The sequence below is a fragment of the Cherax quadricarinatus genome, chromosome 63 (genome assembly GCF_038502225.1).
Source record: "Cherax quadricarinatus isolate ZL_2023a chromosome 63, ASM3850222v1, whole genome shotgun sequence".
Lineage (NCBI taxonomy): Eukaryota > Metazoa > Arthropoda > Malacostraca > Decapoda > Parastacidae > Cherax > Cherax quadricarinatus.
The window spans coordinates 2,710,375-2,731,953 of record NC_091354.1 but is presented as its reverse complement, the minus strand read 5'-3'; the positions used below and the strand labels follow the sequence as shown (position 1 = coordinate 2,731,953).

At 44.0% G+C, this 21,579-nt stretch overlaps 1 protein-coding gene across 3 annotated transcripts in view; it reads right to left on the bottom strand.

Annotated features, from left to right (window-relative positions):
• LOC128698240 (uncharacterized protein DKFZp434B061) overlaps positions 1 to 21,579 on the bottom strand; it is a 774,041-nt gene that overhangs the window by 9,302 nt on the left and 743,160 nt on the right. The gene's annotated exons all lie outside the window — the stretch shown is intronic.

Below are 21,579 nucleotides of genomic sequence, written 5' to 3'. Positions count from 1 at the left end.
GCAAAACATCTTGTACAAGGCTCACCCCACATGATGCTGTGAACTGGCCTTCGGCTAACCTGCCTTTGCTGCATATCAGGACCTCTTCTATTCTTCACCTCAGTGTGTACATTTCAAAAGCTTTTTATTTTTCTGTAAACTTGATAAAGCTTGCTCCTCAGCAAAACATTTAAAATAAAGTCTTGCTCTACATTATGTGTCTTTATACTTGTTAGCTTATAGTTCATCACCATCTTGCTCAAAATTACTGGCAAATTGGCATTTACACATGTCAAAGCCAATATGAACCTTCCACTAAGTATAATACACATACGAACACAGTGCCTGGCTAGTCAAAGTTTAAAGTTCCCTCTTGAAGACAGCCAGAAGTTCGTTGGCAATTCCCCTTGGGCACAAAGAGGGCGTTGAAGAGTTGGGGGACCTCGTAACATTTATCAAATTAGGAATTAGTGCACAGTTCTTATGGATTACATCATGCACCGAATTGCTCATACATGAAAAGTTGATAATTTAGCCAAAGAATATAACTGGTCTATCTGTGTCAAGCATGAGAAATAATACAGGATAAGTACAGGCATACCTGGCTAATACAGCAGGTTAGATTTCAAACCACCACCATGACACTAATATCGCCTTACAAATGAATCACTGCCTTTTTTCCCACTTGCATATAAATACCTAAAATTATGTTTATACTATCATTTATTAAGTGCACAATAATGCTAGGTCTTTAAAAATTATGCAAAAGTAAAACTAATAAAAAATGTGAAAACCATCATAACAGCAAAGCAAGCGCTGAAAATAATACACATGAATATAATTGAAAAGCACCATATTAGAAGCATTCTAAAGCAAAGAGCCTTAAAGCAAGGTACACCTATAAATAATGAATCTTAATGTCATAGGAATAAAGTTAGCAGCCTAAGTCGATGTATAACTCAATGTAATAGCATAAGCACATTTATGGAGCAACTTGCAAAGTGAACAGAGTGACATGTTGTAGCTAGGCTTAGGCTACTTCTGGCAGTTTGGCAGACATACTGATGATTGATAAAACTAAATGCAAAGTACTGTATGTGGTCAGACTTCTAGTTACTCTCTTGAACACTATGTGCTTGATTTTCCACTTATTGAGGAATACAGAGAGTATAACCTATGTGGTATGTCAAGGTATCTTAATGAAAATAACATACCAAACATTTTAAGCAAATATGCTAAATCTGTTTGTATTCATCAGAGTACAAAACAAATTCTGGCCACAAAATAGAGCGAAACACCAACGTCAAAGACCTGGGAGTGATCATGTCAGAGGATCTCACCTTCAAGGACCATAACATTGTATCAATCGCATCTGCTAGAAAAATGACAGGATGGATAATGAGAACCTTCAAAACTAGGGATGCCAAGCCCATGATGACACTCTTCAGGTCACTTGTTCTATCTAGGCTGGAATATTGCTGCACACTAACAGCACCTTTCACGGCAGGTGAAATTGCTGACCTAGAAAATGTACAGAGAACCTTCATGGCACGCATAACGGAGATAAAACACCTCAATTACTGGGAGCGCTTGAGGTTCCTGAACCTGTATTCCCTGGAATGCAGGCGGGAGAGATACATGATTATATACACCTGGAAAATCCTAGAGGGACTAGTACCGAACTTGCACACGAAAATCACTCACTACGAAAGCAAAAGACTTGGCACACGATGCAACATCCCCCCAATGAAAAGCAGGGGTGTCACTAGCACGTTAAGAGACCATACAATAAGTGTCAGGGGCCCAAGACTGTTCAACTGCCTCCCAGCATACATAAGGGGGATTACCAACAGACCCCTGGCAGTCTTCAAGCTGGCACTGGACAAGCACCTAAAGTCGGTACCTGACCAGCCGGGCTGTGGCTCGTACGTTGGTTTGCGTGCAGCCAGCAGTAACAGCCTGGTTGATCAGGCTCTGATCCACCAGGAGGCCTGGTCACAGACCGGGCCGCGGGGGCGTTGACCCCCAGAACTCTCTCCAGGTAAACACATGAAATATGTTGTAGATATACTGTATAGCCAGATGTACTCCTATTAACCCTTTTGGGCATTTTATGTATCCATATGCTCTTGTGCTACTATCCACAGGATGGGTATGCAATGAATAAACTAGACACTTCAGTGACAAAATTTAAACCAATCACAGATTTACCTCCCAGCAACATGATAGGCTTTCTGGTAATATTCAAAGACCTCGGCAACCTTGCAAGACTCCAGCAACAGTCAACAATAATAAATGGAAACAAAAATTCAGATAATTAATGTTGTAAATACTCAAGCTGTTTTCCTTGAAAAATTCAGAACTGTAATGTAAAGCAATAAAATTTACTACTTGAATCTTGTATAAAATTAACTAGTCGCCCAACAGAGCTGAAGACTAACGTAAGGGACTTAGTAGTAGTAATGTCAGAGGATCTCACGTTCAAGGATCACAATAGTGGCATTATCACATCCACTATGCACTTGGTATCTGCAGACATGGGAAATCTGGAAAAACAGATGGGACGTGCAACTATGACCACCCTAGAAAATGCCGTGCCCATATGACAACAGGAAAATGCAAACTCCCTTCCTGTAAGCTTTTTCACCCTGAAATGTGTACCTCTTCAGTACAGGAAAGACTGTGCTATAACTGAAATTGCCAGGCACACCATCTAAAGGGGACAAAAAGATACAAAACATCCAGGCCATGGGAAAACCTGGGTAGCCACAGCCACTCAACAGGGAGAGGTTTTTTAGTGCCAGGAAGGAAAAAAAAACTGGCAGGAAATGGCAGAAATTGTACACCAAATCCAGTCATTCCTGGAGTGGAACCACAGTCGATGGCCTCCACTCCAAACCAACAGATACAGATACTAATGCCGGAAAAAAAAATCCCCTCCCCCAGTACCAACAATACCACCAGTCCGATGACATTCTTCTTTGCAAATATACAGGGTCTAAAGCCAGCAACAAACAACAAAATACCTTTCATCCGTGGACTGCTTGCAGAGGCAAAGGCAATGTTCGCAGCTTTCACTGAGACCCACATAAAGGATCACTTAGACAACGAAATATGGATCCCAGGTTACAACCTATACAGATGTGACAGAGTGAACAGGCAAAAAAAAAAAGGGGGGGGGGGTTGGCCTGTACATTGCCGAGTCACTTGTTTGCATAGAACTGCTTAATGCCTCAAATGATGTAGTGGAAGTTTTAGCAGTAAAGGTCGAGAACCAAAACCTAGTCATTGTGGTAGTCTACAAGCCTCCGGATGCAACATCCCAGCAATTCCAGGAACAGCTGTTAAAAATTGACCACTGTCTGGAAAATCTTCCAGCTCCTGCACCCAACATCTTGCTCCTGGGGGATTTCAACTTAAGGCACCTAAAATGGAGGAATATAGCAAATAATATTGTTGCAGTAATAACACCAGGAGGCAGCTCTGATGAAAACTCACACTCACACGAGCTTTTAAATCTCTGCACAAAATTCAATTTAAACCAGCAAATAATAGAGCCTACTAGAATGGAGAATACACTAGACCTCATCTTCACTAACAATGATGATCTGATAAGAAATGTCACCATATCAAAAACAATATACTCAGATCACAACATAATTGAGGTTCAAACATGTATGCGCAGAGCCCCAGACCGACAAAATGAGATTAGTCACGAGGGAGCATTCACCAAATTCAACTTCAATAACAAAAACATAAAGTGGGACCAAGTAAACCAAGTCCTAACCGATATAAGCTGGGAAGATATACTAAGCAACACAGACCCCAACTTATGCCTAGAACAGATTAACTTGGTGGCACTCGATGTATGCACAAGACTTATTCCTCTAAGAAAAAGGAGGAGTAGATGTAAAATAGAAAGAGACATGCGCTCTCTTTACAGGCGACAGAAAAGAATAACAGAGCGGCTAAAAGAGGTCAATCTATCTGAAATGCGTAGGGAGACACTGGTCAGAGAAATAGCAAACATCGAACTTAAGCTAAAGGAATCTTATAGGAGTCAGGAATCGCGGGAAGAACTAAAAGCCATAAATGAAATCGAAAGAAACCCAAAGTATTTCTTCTCCTATGCCAAATCAAAGTCGAGAACAACGTCCAGTATTGGGCCCCTACTTAAACAAGATGGGTCCTACACAGATGACAGCAAGGAAATGAGTGAGCTACTCAAGTCCCAATATGACTCAGTTTTTAGCAAGCCACTAACCAGACTGAGAGTCGAAGATCAAAATGAATTTTTTATGAGAGAGCCACAGAATTTGGTTAACACAAGCCTATCTGATGTTATCCTGACGCCAAATGACTTCGAACAGGCGATAAATGACATGCCCATGCACTCTGCCCCAGGGCCAGACTCGTGGAACTCCGTGTTCATCAAGAACTGCAAGAAGCCCCTATCACGAGCCTTTACCATCCTATGGAGAGGGAGCATGGACACGGGGGTCGTCCCACAGTTACTAAAAACAACAGACATAGCCCCACTCCACAAAGGGGGCAGTAAAGCAACAGCAAAGAACTTCACACCGATAGCACTAACATCCCATATCATAAAAATCTTTGAAAGAGTCCTAAGAAGCAAGATCACCACCCATCTAGAAACCCATCAGTTACACAACCCAGGGCAACATGGGTTTAGAACAGGTCGCTCCTGTCTGTCTCAACTATTGGATCACTACGACAAGGTCCTAGATGCACTAGAAGACAAAAAGAATGCAGATGTAATATATACAGACTTTGCAAAAGCCTTCGACAAGTGTGACCATGGCGTAATAGCGCACAAAATGTGTGCTAAAGGAATAACAGGAAAAGTCGGTCGATGGATCTATAATTTCCTCTCTAACAGAACACAGAGAGTAGTAGTCAACAGAGTAAAGTCCGAGGCAGGCACGGTGAAAAGCTCTGTTCCACAAGGCACAGTACTCGCTCCCATCTTGTTCCTCATCCTCATATCTGACATAGACAAGGATGTCAGCCACAGCACCGTGTCTTCCTTTGCAGATGACACCCGAATCTGCATGACAGTGTCTTCCATTGCAGACACTGCAAGGCTCCAGGCGGACATCAACCAAATCTTTCAGTGGGCTGCAGAAAACAATATGAAGTTCAACGATGAGAAATTTCAATTACTCAGATATGGTAAACACGAGGAAATTAAATCTTCATCAGAGTACAAAACAAATTCTGGCCACAAAATAGAGCGGAACACCAACGTCAAAGACCTGGGAGTGATCATGTCGGAGGATCTCACCTTCAAGGACCATAACATTGTATCAATCGCATCTGCTAGAAAAATGACAGGATGGATAATGAGAACCTTCAAAACGAGGGATGCCAAGCCCATGATGACACTCTTCAGGTCACTTGTTCTATCTAGGCTGGAATATTGCTGCACACTAACAGCACCTTTCAAGGCAGGTGAAATTGCTGACCTAGAAAATTTACAGAGAACCTTCACGGCGCGCATAACGGAGATAAAACACCTCAATTACCGGGAGCGCTTGAGGTTCCTAAGCCTGTATTCCCTGGAACGCAGGCGGGAGAGATACATGATTATATACACCAGGAAAATCCTAGAGGGACTAGTACCGAACTTGCACACGAAAATCACTCACTACGAAAACAAAAGACTTGGCAGAATATGCAACATCCCCCCAATGAAAAGCAGGGGTGTCACTAGCACGTTAAGAGACCATACAATAAGTGTCAGGGGCCCGAGACTGTTCAACTGCCTCCCAGCATACATAAGGGGGATTACCAACAGACCCCTGGCAGTCTTCAAGCTGGCACTGGACAAGCACCTAAAGTCGGTTCCTGATCAGCCGGGCTGTGGCTCGTACGTTGGTTTGCGTGCAGCCAGCAGTAACAGCCTGGTTGATCAGGCTCTGATCCACCAGGAGGCCTGGTCACAGACCGGGGTGCGGGGGCGTTGACCCCGGAACTCTCTACAGGTAAACAGCTACAGGTAAACAAGGGAAGTGATACGCTGGATAACTAAAAACTTTAAAACGAGAGATGACAGACCAATGATAAACTTTAAATGGATGGTTCGCTCAAGACTGGAATACTGCTGTACACTTGAAGCCACTTTTTAAGTCAAGTTTCAAACCTGGAGAAGACGTATAAATTCAGCCAAGCACCTAAATTGCTAGAAAAGCTTCAAGTCCTTTGGAACGTAGTCAAGAAAGATGCATTATAATTTACACCTGGAAAAAATATAATGGGACTACGAAAGAGGCTTCTCAGATGTAGAATACCTCCAGTGAAAAGCACAGAAGCCTTGAGTACACTTAAGAAATAACACATTATGTGAAAAAGAACCAAAACTAGCAACACTATCCTTTTATACATAAAGGAAATCAGTCGACTCCCTAGCTGTCTAAAAGAGGGAACTTCAGTTTCTAATCAGCCAAGCTGATCAGGCCACGATCCACCTGGAGACCTTGTCTGGGACCAGGCTGCTGGGGCGATGACCTTTAAAACTGCTTTCAGGTAAGGGTTGTTCAGACTATGTAACCACCTTAAGGAGTAGGGCAGCAGTACACTGCCAATGTAGCCACTCTTGTTTAGTAACTATATAGTCTTACATGTACAAGGAGGTACAGGGTGGAGGACTGTTGAAAAAAAGGAGAGGAGGATCATGGTAATGGTCACTTCCTCTCAGGAAGATGAGGGCAGAACGTAAGGGATAAAGGGAGTCTGGCCTGGGCTACAATAAACACTGTTTATGACCCTCATGGCACTAGTGGCTGCCTGGTAATTGGTAAGGCTCTGGGCTGAGTCTGAGAAGCCTTACTAGTGTCACCGAACATTACTTCTATATATGCGACATACCTTTGATATACCTCTGGAGAGTTTCGAGAGTTTATCTATTATCTGAGCCCGGCCATGGGCCAGGCTCGTCTGGTGCTTGCCTGGTCAACCAGGCTGTTGCTGCTGGAGGCCCGCTACCCCACATATCCATCACAGCCTAGTTGATCTGGCACCTGGTGACGATACTTGTCCAGTTTCCTCTTGAAGGCTTCTACACTTGTTCCAGCCGTGTTTCTGATATCTTCTGGTAAGATGTTAAATAGTCTGGGACCCCGGATGTTGATACAGTGTTGATAAATGTCAACGAATATTTTACAGATACCGCAAGACCACCACATGATTCGGCTACAAGCATACCTACGATCGACTATAGGCCAGTAAAATACCATAGGCCCACCAACCTCCACCTACATTAAGTACCAAATGCTGAGTTAGCGTGGGAACCACTAAACAATTGTAATTTATATGGGAAGGAAAATTAATATAGTCATGCGAGTCGGGGCTTGACCGGAACTGCTCGAGAAGCTGAGGAAGTGAGAGTTGAAGGGAGGGAGCGAGGAGCTGAGGAAGTGAGAGTTGAAGGGAGGGAGCGAGGAGCTGAGGAAGTGAGAGTTGAAGGGAGGGAGCGAGGAGCTGAGGAAGTGAGAGTTGAAGGGAGGGAGCGAGGAGCTGAGGAAGTGAGAGTTGAAGGGAGGGAGCGAGGAGCTGAGGAAGTGAGAGTTGAAGGGAGGGAGCGAGGAGCTGAGGAAGTGAGAGTTGAAGGGAGGGAGCGAGGAGCTGAGGAAGTGAGAGTTGAAGGGAGGGAGCGAGGAGCTGAGGAAGTGAGAGTTGAAGGGAGGGAGCGAGGAGCTGAGGAAGTGAGAGTTGAAGGGAGGGAGCGAGGAGCTGAGGAAGTGAGAGTTGAAGGGAGGGAGCGAGGAGCTGAGAAAAATGAGGAATACATTCTGTATTAGAAACCGAGGAAGTAAAATTAAGTGATTATTAATGAACTATTCAGTGATAATCAGTTGTGGATGTGGGTAATTTAGTATACCCTAAGGTATACATCACATTAAATACCTATGCCTGTGATAACTCACTGTTCCCGTTCAGTCGGGCTATATGTAGTGCTTAATTAAGTTGGATTGCATACTAACAGTACAAATAGCTTATCTGATCAGGCCTACTTAAGGACCGAGCCAAGGGGGCAGTAATCCCTAAAACCATCTCAACAGGTAGTTGTTAATATAGCCGAAGATGGGGCTGACCTTCAAAACCCCTCATTAAATGTTTAGTGTGATTCCGAGTGGTTCTTGTACTTTTCATGTCTGTTGGTTTGACAAGGCTAATTACTCCAGTCAACATGCTTCCATAACACTGTAATGGAGTGGGAAATATGGGATGAAGTGTAAAATAAACCCGATGGAGAGCACGGGTGCTATGTGCTCTCAATAACAGAACACTGTCAACATCTGTGGGTCAAGATTCTTAACTTGCTATCAGCAGATATCAGAAATATTGCCAGAATAAATGTTGAAAGTCACTGCTTTCTACAAGGGCATGATCAGTCAGGCTGTGATGGCTATGTGGACCAGCAGGCAACAAGAAAGCCTGGCCTCACGCCGGCTTGCAAGGATAAAACTGTTCAAACTGATCAGAGGTATGCTACCTCTGCCACTTGTTAAGAATAAAGACTTGCTACCGGCAAGTATGGTGGACAAACACCGTGCACAACAAGCCTTTATTTATAAACTTCACTTACCTGTGAACATCTATAAATATAGGTTTGTTCTGCAGTTTCTTTCAATCATGTCCCTTACTATCTGCCTTTCCTACTCTCAGGTAGCAGCCTGCTGGTAAACCTTGTTTATTTTCTTTATCTTACTATGTATAGTCGTTGACCTTAGGATATTATGTTGTGATATACATGAAGACAACCAGAGGTCTGTTGGTAATTACCATTACGCACGAAGGGAGGACGTTGAAAAGTCGGAGAGCTCTGACACCTATCGAGAATTCTCTTGGTGTACCTAGAGTGTCCTTGATTTTTAACAGGGGGTCTCTACACCAACTGAAAAGTCTTGGTTTCATATGGAGTAGCTGTGAAGGATAGTTGTGGTGGTGATGGTGGTGGTGACGGTGGTGATGGGTTATTCTGGTCATGCTGTGCCCCCACTCTCCTGTCTTAACCCACCCGGCCACTGCCAAGATCTTCGTGGAGGCCAGCAGCCACACCTGGCCCACTGTTGGCCACATTACCATAGCAGTAGCAGCCACACCTGGCCCACTGCTGGCCACACTACCACAGCAGTAGCAGCCACACTACCATAGCAGCAGGAGTCACACCTGACCACATCACCACAGCAGCAACACACACACACCTGACCCACCCCTGGTCACATCACCAACCGCACCTTCATATCCTTGATGTCACTACTCTCACCCATCCAGGGTTCTCATTACCCCGTACTCCGCAGGATCCACACAGGTTAAAAACTTTCTCAAGATTTCATACTGCATCCACCTTATCTCTTACATGTTCCAGGGGCTAGCAACCCCGCCGCTCGGACCCAAAATATCTAAAATAATAATAATTATTTCTACGATTACTTGACACAACTGAGACAGACGTAGCTGACATCACTGTCATACTATATAGAAAGTCATCTTACATGTTCAGGAAACAATGACATACATTCCTATCAGAGTACAAAACATTCAACAAGTTTTCGATTACCATTCGTATGAAAAAAAAAGTGTAGCAAATGGCTGGATGATTTCCGTCTTGTAGTAATATACTGTCTCACACTCTGCTTAATGTAAACCTAAATGTGAATTAAATTATCGTTTAAAAAGAGACGAACATAAAAGTACAAGAAAACAACGACGTATTAAGTAAGAGTAAAGAGTACCCAGTGTTCCTAAACATCAACGCACACTGAAGAAACCCCCCTCCCTCAAGGGAGGTTCCTTGATGCTGGTGAGGGGCTCTTGATCTAGGGAATTGGATCTGTGCTTCAGTTCCCTTAATTGAGTCTGAATGTCTTCCATTCCCCCCCCCCACATGCGTTGCATAATCCTATGGGTTTAGCGCTCCCCCATGATTATAATAATTATAATAATGAAAAACTGTCAATAACCTGAATGATACATTTCTAAAATCGAAAACAAAGGAAGACTGAAATTACTGACTATTAGTATTAATGTTGGACTGGTAGCCAGTCTTATCCTGAAGATGCTAAATTGCAAGATGCAGTCTAACTGTTCTTACCAGTAGAGTACAGAGCACTCCAACTAATACCAGAAACACCCACATGTGTATTAATGTACCAGTTCACGGTCAACTCCACTCTTATTACTGACCACGTTCCTAGGTTTTCGTAGGTCAAGAAGTTATGGATAATAAAGGCAGACTGCGACACCAGCTGCTGCTCGCCATATAGTAAACAGCAAATTTTAAAACGTACAAAGCGCTCAGCCCCTCCAGAAATCTATAACTGCACCACACACACACACACACACACACACACACACACACACACACACACACACACACAATCATAATATAGATAGGTAAAATCTCTTAGTTATCCACAGAAACTCTCTAAAAAATTCGTTTAAGAAAAGGCCGGAACGTGACCAATGTCAATGAGCAAACACGTGTGTGTCAGAGCAGCTGCGGCAAGCATGTATGGAAAGGAAGAGGAGGAGCTGCAGCATGTGTGTATGGGGGAGTAGCAGCTACGTACGTGAGAGAATGTGTGTACTCACCTAGTTGTACTCACCTAGTTGAGGTTGCGGGGGTCGAGTCCGAGCTCCTGGCCCCGCCTCTTCACTGGTCGCTACTAGGTCACTCTCCCTGAGCCGTGAGCTTTATCATACCTCTGCTTAAAGCTATGTATGGATCCTGCCTCCACTACATCGCTTCCCAAACTATTCCACTTACTGACTACTCTGTGGCTGAAGAAATACTTCCTAACATCCCTGTGATTCATCTGTATCTTCAGCTTCCAACTGTGTCCCCTTGTTACTGTGTCCAATCTCTGGAACATCCTGTCTTTGTCCACCTTGTCAATTCCTCTCAGTATTTTGTATGTCGTTATCATGTCCCCCCTATCTCTCCTGTCCTCCAGTGTCGTCAGGTTGATTTCCCTTAACATCTCCTCGTAGGACATACCTCTTAGCTCTGGGACTAGTCTTGTTGCAAACCTTTGCACTTTCTCTAGTTTCTTCACGTGCTTGGCTAGGTGTGGGTTCCAAACTGGTGCCGCATACTCCAATATGGGCCTAACGTACACGGTGTACAGGGTCCTGAATGATTCCTTATTAAGATGTCGGAATGCTGTTCTGAGGTTTGCTAGGCGCCCATATGCTGCAGCAGTTATTTGGTTGATGTGCGCTTCAGGAGATGTGCCTGGTGTTATACTCACCCCAAGATCTTTTTCCTTGAGTGAGGTTTGTAGTCTCTGACCCCCTAGACTGTACTCCGTCTGCGGCCTTCTTTGCCCTTCCCCAATCTTCATGACTTTGCACTTGGTGGGATTGAACTCCAGGAGCCAATTACTGGACCAGGTCTGCAGCCTGTCCAGATCCCTTTGTAGTTCTGCCTGGTCTTCGATCGAGTGAATTCTTCTCATCAACTTCACGTCATCTGCAAACAGGGACACCTCAGAGTCTATTCCTTCCGTCATGTCGTTCACAAATACCAGAAACAGCACTGGTCCTAGGACTGACCCCTGCGGGACCCCGCTGGTCACAGGTGCCCACTCTGACACCTCGCCACGTACCATGACTCGCTGCTGTCTTCCTGACAAGTATTCCCTGATCCATTGTAGTGCCTTCCCTGTTATCCCTGCTTGGTCCTCCAGTTTTTGCACCAATCTCTTGTGTGGAACTGTGTCAAACGCCTTCTTGCAGTCCAAGAAAATGCAATCCACCCACCCCTCTCTCTCTTGTCTTACTGCTGTCACCATGTCATAGAACTCCAGTAGGTTTGTGACACAGGATTTCCCGTCCCTGAAACCATGTTGGCTGCTGTTGATGAAATCGTTCCTTTCTAGGTGTTCCACCACTCTTCTCCTGATAATCTTCTCCATGATTTTGCATACTATACATGTCAGTGACACTGGTCTGTAGTTTAATGCTTCATGTCTGTCTCCTTTTTTAAAGATTGGGACTACATTTGCTGTCTTCCATGCCTCAGGCAATCTCCCTGTTTCGATAGATGTATTGAATATTGTTGTTAGGGGTACACATAGTGCCTCTGCTCCCTCTCTCAATACCCATGGGGAGATGTTATCTGGCCCCATTGCCTTTGAGGTATCTAGCTCACTCAGAAGCCTCTTCACTTCTTCCTCGGTTGTGTGCACTGTGTCCAGCACTTGGTGGTGTGCCCCACCTCTCCGTCTTTCTGGAGTCCCTTCTGTCTCCTCTGTGAACACTTCTTTGAATCTCTTGTTGAGTTCTTCACATACTTCACGGTCATTTCTTGTTGTCTCTCCTCCTTCCTTCCTTAGCCTGATTACCTGGTCCTTGACTGTTGTTTTCCTCCTGATGTGGCTGTACAACAGTTTTGGGTCAGATTTGGCTTTCGCTGCTATGTCATTTTCATGTGTGTGTGTGTGTGTGTGTGTGTGTGTGTGTGTGTGTGTGTGTGTGTGTGTACTCACCTATTTGTGGTTGCAGGGGTCGAGTCATAGCTCCTGGCCCCGCCTCTTCACTGATTGCTACTAGGTTCTCTCTCTCCCTGCTCCATGAGCTTTATCATACCTCGCCTTAAAACTATGTATGGTTCCCGCCTCCACTACTTCACTTTCTAGGCTATTCCACGGCTTGACTACTCCATGACTGAAGAAATACTTCCTAACATCCCTTTGATTCATCTGAGTCTTCAACTTCCAATTGTGACCTCTTGTGTCTGTGTCCCATCTCTGGAACATCCCGTCTTTGTCCACCTCATCTATTCCGCGCAGTATTTTATATGTCGTTATCATGTCTCCCCTGACCCTCCTGGCCTCCAGTGTCGTCAGGCCGATTTCCCTCAACCTTTCTTCGTAGGACAATCCCCGTAGCTCTGGGACTAGTCTTGTTGCAAACCTTTGCACTTTCTCTAATTTCTTGACGTGCTTGACTAGGTGTGGATTCCAAACTGGTGCTGCATACTCCAGTATGGGCCTGACGGTAAATGGTATACAGAGCCTTGAACGAATCCTTACTGAGGTACCGGAACGCTATCCGTAGGTTTGCCAGGCGCCCGTATGCTGCAGCAGTTATCTGATTGATGTGCGCCTCGGGAGATATGCTCGGTGTTATACTCACCCCCAGATCTTTTTCCTTGAGTGAGGTTTGCAGACTTTGGCCATCTAAACTATATTGTGTCTGCGGTCTTCTTTGCCCTTCCCCAATCTTCATGGCTTTGCATTTGGCAGGGTTAAACTCAAGGAGCCAGTTGCTGGACCAGGCTTGTAGCCTGTCCATGTCTCTTTGTAGTCCTGCCTGATCCTCATCCGATTTGATTCTTCTCATTAACTTCACATCGTCCGCAAACAAGGACACTTCTGAGTCTATCCCTTCCGTTATGTCATTCACATATACCAAGAACAGCACAGGTCCTAGGACTGACCCCTGTGGAACCCCGCTTGTCACAGGCGCCCACTCTGACACCTCGTCACGTATCATGACTCGTTGTTGCCTCCCTGTCAGGTAAAAATCCTGCTGTACACTCAACTTGGTATAAGGTGTTGTTAGTAGCTCGCCCACCATCTACACACATGTACTCTCACCTGCTTCAGATACTTACAATATGAGAACATAGTGTAGCACAGCATTGCTCACTCTGATATCCATCCATTATTTGGAAGGAAATAACAGGAGAGAAACTGAATATTTCAGGATTCAAATAACTTTGCTAAAGAGAGCTTCAGTGGGGACCGAAAAAAAAAATCAGCTATACTGATTATTTTTCTCCACTACTGGGTAATTAAATGCGCAGAAAATTTACACTCTTACACCAATTCTACGTAAAGTTTATCGTTAAATTTAACATATTCCAAGATCTGAATCATTCCAATGGACGAAAATATTCTTGCGAGGTTCCACAAGCTGAAGATTAGCAACTCCTCGACTGCACCACAGGTTTACCTCTTGTGGCAATAATAATAATAATAATAATAATAATAATAATAATAATAATAATCTATGAACCTCTACAAATATTTTACAGTATGTGTACAATGGCACACAATCATAGCACATGCAGATTTATCCTCGAATAACCCAATGAATTTAGTGTGACTATTTCCATACATGTATGCGGATCGCCATGAGAATTTAGAAGTTTCAGAGGACGAGGTTAAAAAAAAAATATCCAGAAGCTGGTTAGTGTGAGTGATGTATACCCCATCACTGAATATTTCACAGCCTGTCCTCTTCATAACAGACACCATTTCACTGTTGCAAAGGCGGTCAAATGGGTAAATGATGAAGTGAACCAAAACAGTGAAAATCTCAGTTTTTTTCTACTGGGCTCAATGGGTTCCTGTTTTATTTTCCAGCCTCACAATTTTTCATCGTCTTTATCTCACACTGCATTTATTTCCGATGTGTTATGTTATAATTTATTTCTTATGGATAGAGAACAACCTAGATAAAGAAAACGGAGAAATTTGATGCAAATCGCATAGGAGAAAAGCATATATAATTTGTCAGAACGTTATAATTACCACAGACATCCTGAATTAAAGATGAGGGAGAAGGGTGTTAGTTGACTATCAGATGTACGTATTTACGCGTACATGTGTATGTGGGGGGGGGAAGAGTAGGGGAGAGGGGGAAGAGTAGGGGAGAGGGGGAAGAGTAGAGGAGGGGCGGAGATAGGCGAGACTAAACATTGTAATTAGATAGGAAGAACGCCGTTAGCCATACCCAGGTGATGGGTTCTACGGTGGAGAGAGGGAGGGAGGGAAGAAAGGGAGGGAGAGAATGGAGGGGGAAGGAGAACCAGACAGTTCTATAATTTACAAAACATTGTAGGTCTGGTTAATGGGTGCTTTTGGCATAAAAACTTATTATTCACCACTAGTAATTTTCGGATATAACAATTTGTTGTTAGATAAGACACATATGCAACAGTTAGGTATCTTTATTTCTGAAGCTAACAATTTGTTGCTATCAACGCCAGTATGTTGGCACTGTGACGAATTTACTGCCATACTACAAATATAAAAAATTACAACACAGAATCATTGTAGGTATATGAGTTATAGCCCTTACCATAACCACAATCAAAGTCACTGGCTGAAAGTCGCAGCACTCCATTGTTACACTGTGGTAACACCCACAATGTATGCAAGTTACACTGTGTGAACACCCACAATGTATGCAAGTTACACTGTGGTAACACCCACAATGTATGCAAGTTACACTGTGTGAACACTTGCAGTGTCCGGATACCCAATTCTGTTTAAGATACATTGTGGGAGCAAAGTCTAGCTATATTCCATGTTATATTTCATCCAACAGGATGAGTTGTATACAAGAGGTACTGAAATTGTCAGCCTGAGGTGAGTAGCAATAACAGTTTAAAAGGTGTCGTTCCAGCAAGATGCCAGCCCTTGACGACCCTCATTTACTAACAAACAAGATATACACTCCTTGACGACCCTCATTTACTAACAAACAAGATATACAGTCCTTGACGACCCTCATTTACTAACAAACAAGACGACCCTCATTTACTAACAAACAAGATATACAGTCCTTGACGACCCTCATTTACTAACAAACAAGATATACAGTCCTTGACGACCCTCATTTACTAACAAACAAGATATACAGTCCTTGACGACCCTCATTTACTAACAAACAAGATATACAGTCCTTGACGACCCTCATTTACTAACAAACAAGATATACAGTCCTTGACGACCCTCATTTACTAACAAACAAGATATACAGTCCTTGACGACCCTCATTTACTAACAAACAAGATATACAGCCCTTGACGACCCTCATTTACTAACGAACAAGATATACAGTCCTTGACGACCCTCATTTACTAACAAACAAGATATACAGTCCTTGACGACCCTCATTTACTAAAACAAGATATAGTCCTTGACGACCCTCAGTTACTAACAAGACATACCAGACCTTGACCCTCATTTACTAACAAGATACACCAGTCCTTGACACACGACAACTTACAAAGAAGAAACGAGTTTATATAATGCTGGAATGTTGCTAGTTGTATACTGTTAATGAGAGAGAGATGGTGAAGAGATGAGTGAGTGAACTCCAGCACTGGACGAGGTTCCCACTGTGTGTTCTCTCTCTTCGACCCACACTTGTACAGATACTGGATCTGTCTACTGATGGTTGCACTGGAAATGGAGACTGAGTACCGTGCAACAGTAGGTGTGACAAGGAGAGACTAGTGTAGTGGACGGGGTGCAGGTGTAGTTGGGTACGAGGATGCAGGTGTGGCAAGGGATGAGGTGGGGATGGGGTGAAGATGTGGCAAGGGCCACCCATCTTCATTTTACACTATCATTTTCCTACTCACTTCCCAGCTTCAGTTCCTGAACATTCTCTTTACAGAGTTTCTAGCTGGTTTAGGCTGAAGAAAAAAAAGGAGGTGAAACGTCAGACATCACAATGTCTTGCGCAGCATTAAAATCTGAATGTTTCTCACCCGTGACCTGAGAACGAAATGCAAAATAAGATAAGTGTAAAAACAAAGACAAGAATGAGAGAGATTACTCCAGTCGCACCATCGCATTTTCTTTGTCAGTTTAGTAAGATGAAGTCTAAGATCATTCTTTAATTCATGGTATAACCTAACAAATCTTTGAGGACATATGTTGCAGAGGTCTGAGCTGTGCTCACACCTCTGCTTACACCTCACTTTGTACTAAGAAATGTGAAGAAGTTATGAATAAATGTTTACTCAGACCCCGGCCCGGGTGTGGCCTGGGTACCATTCACAAATTACATTATAAATGGTATGTAATACCAACAAGTCATTAGGCAAGACAAGTGCAGCACCTTTCGTCAATAAAGATACCCAAGTGTTGCACACGTATCTTACTCGTCACTGATTCACAATTATTACAATAATGGTGGTATTCAGCATCCACAAGATGAGGAACTATATACATGTGCAACACCTGGGTTGTCTATCTGAAGACGTGTCGCCCATCAGTGGCTTTATCACTTCAATACCGAGATGATATACGAAGACAGTGGAAGATGAAGTAATCAGTCCCTCAGCCTGGTGGTAACCTATGTTCAGTGTACTTCAATTTTGATTAATTTGTCTTCTGTGCTGCACATATATTTACTTCCTCATTAGTTCACAAACCCTTAGACCCGAAATAGATCAAGATAGATCTAAATTCCGCCTCGTTGCATGTGACACGTGCAAGTTATACATATATGATGTTAGCTGACACCATCTCTCTCATCCAGTTCATGCTGCTAACTACCCCCAGGCAGGAGTATCTCCTTACTCCCCTCAGGCTCACCTGCATCTTCAGCTGCCACCTGTGTGTGTGTGTGTGTGTGTGTGTGTGTGTGTGTGTGTGTGTGTGTGTGTGTGTGTGTGTGTGTCAGTAATTATGTCTGAGACTGCAGGAGGTAGAGGGAGGGAGGGAGGGTAAGCGTGTCTCCAGGCCTGGAAGGAGGAAAGGGTGAGGAAAACAATGAAGGTAGAGTCCTTTGTTATAGTCTATTTTTGGAGTCATCTCTCTCTCTCTCTCTCTTCCCTTCTACACCATCACCACCATCATCACTCCAACAACCATTACCACCATTACTCCAACTACTACCACCACCATCATTCCACACAACCACTACCATCACCGTCACTCCACACCACTACCTTCATCTCTGCACATAATACACTAACACCAATATCACCATTACCCCCGTTAAAACAATGTTATACAATATCAACAAGTTGATGAATAAGACATGTGCAATAGTTGGGTATCTTTACTGATGAAACGCTTCACACTGACCTAGAGTACGAAGCTGACCACTTAACAAAGCTGAGGGACTTGAGCTCCGCAAAGCATTCTAATTGTTCCAGTAGCTACAGCAGCTACAAGAACTATACATGAACAAGAATGAGGAGGAAAGGATGGAATTTGAAGGAGGGGAAGGTGGAGGAAGAGGAAGGGAAGGCACAGAACGTTTGAGAGATGATGGAGTGTAAGATATAGGAGAGGAAGAGATAATGAAGAGTTACATAAATACAGTTGAAGAGGAAGATTGTTATTACTCACCGGGGGGTGGGGAGAGCTAGAGAGGGAAGAGACGGGGAAAGGAGGGAGGGAGAGGGAAAGGAGTGTGAAAGGAATGAGGGTGCACGTGGCAATACTCACACCTGTCACCTGTTTATCAACAGGTGTAGTAGTAAGTTGGTGCTTCCCACACCCAACAACTTACTACCATCCATTCAATCTGACTGAGGTATCACATACCAGCTACCACATCAAACCTACCCTCTACATGTGCCCACCCCACACCTGCCATCTACATTCACCCATAACACCAAAGGGTGTGTTCTTGCTAACATTACATACCATCTCTCCAGCACGGGGACGACGTAGTAGAGGTGACCACCATGGTTGGGTTGCGGCGTCAATGGACGAATCATTGTGAGGGGGTGGTTGTAGCCTTGTTAGGTTAGTAGTGTAAGACTGTGCTAGTCATCATCCTGGACTGTGAAGGCTCACCTCTCTAGTGGAGGTCATCCCTCAAGCCTGGATGTTGGGACAGCCTTCAAGACTTCATAGCCACTCCTCCAGCATGGTTAACACTCCAGATTAATGTTTAGCTGGTTTTCTTCGCTGCGCTCTAAGATGCGCTCGTCAGTGCCACCACTCGCAGTCACTATATTTTACAACCCAAACGACGCACACTGAACGTTACTGAATGTACGATTATGAGCTTTATTTGTAAAAGCTTTTACGATCATTTTTACCACATATGCGTCAAGTGTTGGGGTGGTATGTAACGGGTTGCGGTGATGGACAGAGTAAAAAGTAAGACGAGAAAAGAATAAGTGAGAAAAAGGAAGAAAAACGAGGAACAATAACGACTGGAGAACCCACAGTAATAATATCTAACCCGCAACCGAACAACAGGAGAACCAAAGCAATACTGACAGTCAAGACTTTAATGCTTGGAAAATCAGCCGGGACTAACATTAGCCTATGATTTACCTATGACTGGGTTTAGGAGTTCTACTAGCTTTGCAGTCCGCCTTAGGGTCAGGCCTCTTTGCTAACTGCCTGTTCAACATGACTGCTGCTGTTCGCTGCGACCCGCTGTCCAGATATCTATCACAACCCTCGTACTTTCCTGAAAACGTCCGGTAAGTGTCTACTAAAGGTCAACGCTGACAATACATTACTAAGATTCCAGTACCTAGTGTGGAGAAGGCAGTATGGGGGGAGGGGGGAGAATAAGGTTGAAAGCAAATCAGACTTCTTAGGGAAAAGAAAGGAAATACGTACAATCGTAGATCTAGTACTTAGATCCGGTGGGCTCCGCCACTACATCTTAGAAGGTAGCACAGTACAGCAGTATAGAATCAAACAAGCATTAACAGTGTTTTGTATATAAAGTTCATTATATAAGAATGTGAAGGATTTGTGGTGATACCCGAATGTTGAAATAGTCAAGGATTTTGAAACCGCCAATGACGTAATTGACAGCACACGTAATAGAAGGAGAAAATTTTTCCTGGGTAGAGGCATGGCTGACAAATAGGAAGCAGAGAGTTTGCATAAATGGGGAGAAATCAGAATGGGGGGCACGTCATAAGCGGTGTTGCTCAGGGGTTAGTGTTGGGCCCGTTGTTGTTCACAATTTACATAAACGACATAGATGAGGGAATAAATAGTGACAAACAAATTTGCTGATGACACGAAAATAGGCCGTCCAATTCATTCTAATGAGGACACTAGAGCACTCCAGGATGATTTGAATAGACTGATGCAATGGTCGGAGAAGTGGCAGATGCAGTTTAATATAGACAAATGCAAAGTTCTAAATGCTCTGGGAAACGTACAGAGGAGGATGACAAAGATGATCCCATGTATCAGAAATCTTGGTAGGTAAGACACATAGGCAACAGTAGGCAACTTTATTCCGAAACGTTTCGCCTACACAGTAGGCTTCTTCAGTCGAATACAGAAAGTAGGCAGGAACAGTAGAGATGTGAAGACGACGTAATCAGTCCATCACCCTTGAAGTCGTAGAATTTGAGGTTGTCAGTCCCTCGGCCTGGAGAAGTTCAGTTCCATAGTCAGGAACTATCTGAAGATCAAGCGACAGTGCGGAGACTTAAATACTGTACTTCTCCAGGCCGAGGGACTGACAACCTCAAATTCTACGACTTCAAGGGTGATGGACTGATTACATCGTCTTCACATCTCTACTGTTCCTGCCTACTTTCTGTATTCGACTGAAGAAGCCTACTGTGTAGGCGAAACGTTTCGGAATAAAGTTGCCTACTGTTGCCTATGTGTCTTACCTACCAACCTGTCGGTATTGTATACCATTTTGATGTTCATCAGAAATCTTCCCTATGAGGACAGGCTAAGGGCCCTGAATCTGCACTCACTCGAAAGGCGTATAATTAGGGGGGATATGATCGAGGTGTATAAATGGAAAACAGGAATAAATAAAGGGGATGTAAATAGCTGAAAATTTCCAGCCAAGACAAGATTCGCAGCAATGGTTTCAAGTTGGAAAAATTCAGATTCAGGAAGGATATAGGAAAGCACTGGTTTGGTAATAGAGTTGTGGATAAGTGGAACAAACTCCCGAGTACAGTTATTGAGGCTAAAACGTTGTATAGTTTTAAAAATAGGTTAGATAAATACATGAGTGGGTGTGGAATGGTGTGAGTTGGACCTGATAGCTTGTGCTGCTGGGTCTGGTGCCCTGCTCCTTCCTTGAGTAGGGGTGACCAGACTGGGTGGGTCATTGGGCTTATCCGGGGGGGGGGGGACATGGACCTGCTCCGCATGGGTCAGTAGGCCTGTTGCAGTGTTCCTTCTTTCTTATGTTCTTATCACCAGTGTGTCATTTACTTAGTCTGTTTACCTACAGAATGAGTGGCACTGTTCAATTTTGTCTTCATGGTGATCTCTTCACTAACAGGATGAGTGGCACTGCTCAGAGCTATGTTAAAGGTGCTATGTTCAGTCACAGGATTAGCGGTAGTGCCCAATACCGTCTTAAAGGCGCAATGTTCACTCAAAAGACAGAGTGGTGCTGCCAGATAATCACGTCCATTGCGGCATGATTCAAATATCCACCACCCCGTCATACTGATCAACAGCCTACAGGAAGAAGCAGGGGTGTAGGCTATACCAACAAACAATAGGAACAGGCAGGGGTACAAGCTACAGGAACAGGAAGGGGTACAAGCTACAGGAACAGGAAGGGGTACAAGCTACAGGAACAGGAAGGGGTACAAGCTACAGGAACAGGAAGGGGTACAAGCTACAGGAACAGGAAGGGGTACAAGCTACAGGAACAGGAAGGGGTACAAGCTACAGGAACAGGAAGGGGTACAAGCTACAGGAACAAGCAGGGGTACAAGCTATAGGTACAGGCAGGGGTACAAGCTACAGGAACAGGCAGGGGTACAAGCTACAGGAACAGGCAGGGGTACAAGCTACAGGAACAGGCTGGGGTACAAGCTACAGGAACAGGCAGGGGTACAAGCTACAGGAA